This window comes from Capricornis sumatraensis, chromosome 2 (assembly GCF_032405125.1).
Source record: "Capricornis sumatraensis isolate serow.1 chromosome 2, serow.2, whole genome shotgun sequence".
NCBI classification, from domain to species: domain Eukaryota; kingdom Metazoa; phylum Chordata; class Mammalia; order Artiodactyla; family Bovidae; genus Capricornis; species Capricornis sumatraensis.
Window position 1 is genome coordinate 94,028,849 of NC_091070.1, and position 1,835 is coordinate 94,030,683.

Below are 1,835 nucleotides of genomic sequence, written 5' to 3' on the forward strand. Positions count from 1 at the left end.
GAGTACATCATGAGAAACGCTGGGCTGAAAGAAGCACAAGCTGGAATCAAGATTGCCGGGAGAAATATCAATAACCTCAGATATGCAGATGACGCCACCCTTATGGCAGAAAGTGAAGAGGAACTAAAAAGCCTCTTGATGAAAGTGAAAGAGGAGAGTGAAAAAGTTGGCTTAAAGCTCAACATTCAGAAAACGAAGATCATGGTATTTGGTCCCATATCTTCATGTGAAATAGATGGGGAAACAGAGGAAACAGTGTCAGACCTTATTTTTGGGGGCTCCAAAATCACTGCAGATGGTGACTGCAGCTATGAAATTAAAAAACGCTTACTCCGGCAGCGGGTGGCGGCGGCGCGGGGCTCTCTCATGTTCGGCGTTGAGCCCCGGCTGCTGCCGCGGTCTCCAGAGCTGCCGCCGCTGCGGTCGTCCCTGACCGTCGCGGCCTCGGGGTGCTTCCCGCACGGCTCCTGCTGGTGTCCCTGGAGCATGGGAGGCTGCTGAGCGTGACTGGTGGAGTCCGGCAGGAGCTGCGTGTCTCACCCTGTGGCAGGGAGGGCGTCCATGGCTGCAGCCAACAAGGGCAGCAAGTCCAGAGTCCGGAGTATCCGCTTCGCAGCAAGCTACGATGCAGAAAGCTCCCAGAGTCACGTCCACTTTGATGAGAAGGTACATGACTCTGTGGTCATGGTCACCCAGGAGAGCGACAGCAGCTTTCTGGTCAAGGTTGGCTTCCTGAAGATCCTGCACAGGTATGAGATTACCTTCACTCTACCCCCAGTGCACAGGCTGAGCAAGGACGTCCGAGAGACACCTGTCCCCAGCCTGCACCTCAAGCTCCTCAGCGTCATGCCCATCCCAGAAGGTTACAGCGTCAAGTGTGAGTACTCAGCACACAAGGAGGGCGTCCTCAAGGAGGAGATGCTGCTAGCCTGTGAAGGTGGCCGCGACACCTGCGTGCGCGTGATGGTGCAGGCACGCGTCATGGACCGACACCATGGCACACCCATGCTGCTAGACGGCGTCAGGTGTGTGGGTGCTGAGCTAGAATACGACTCCGAGCATAGTGACTGGCGCAGCTTCGACTGAGGCCCTCGGTGCCACCTGCCTCAGGGCCCTCGGCCTTAAACCCAGCCTCATCCCCCAGATGCTGCATGATGGTGCGGCTTCCTCCCCCTTCCCCAGGGTGGGTGTGCAGGCGGAGGGTCCATGGGCCTCTACGCTAGAGCCTTGCCCATGCCTCTCACCTCATTTAATGTGCCACCTCCCTGCCCCTCCAACGCCCTCTTCTCCCACTTTCTCCTGTGTGCCTCAGCCTCCTGCTGGAAGAAATGGATTGAGCCCCCAAGGAGGCTATCTGAGGAGGGCCAGGGGTGGCTTGTACCCACCCCAACCCCAGCCATAAGGGCTCCAGTCAGAGCCTAGGAGAGGAGGGAGCTGGCTCTGTGGTGGAGCTGTCTCGCTTTAGCCACCTCTCTTGTCTACTCCGTTTTTTCCACTGCTGTCCATGGTGAGGAGGAGGGAGATGCCGTTCCCAATCCCTACCCCCTAGGTCTGTGTTGTTTTTAAATGACTGGTTGGGATAAAATCCTGAAGAAATAAAACTTCCAGTGGATTAAAAAAAAAAAAAAAGCTTACTCCTTGGAAGGAAAGTTATGACCAACCTAGATAGCATATTCAAAAGCAGAGATATGACTTCGCCAACAAAGGTCTATCTAGTCAAGCCTATGGTTTTTCCAGTGGTCATGTATGGATGTGAGTTGGACTGTGAAGAAAGCTGAGTGCCGAAGAATTGATGCTTTTGAACTGTGGTGTTGGAGAAGACTCTTGAGAGTCCC

General features: G+C 54.8%; 1 pseudogene; it reads left to right on the forward strand.

The window, feature by feature from the left end:
- The first annotated feature begins 414 nt into the window (after nt 1-414).
- Nucleotides 415-1,086, forward strand: LOC138074336 (adipose-secreted signaling protein pseudogene; annotated as a pseudogene).
- Nucleotides 1,087-1,835: the final 749 nt, after the last annotated feature.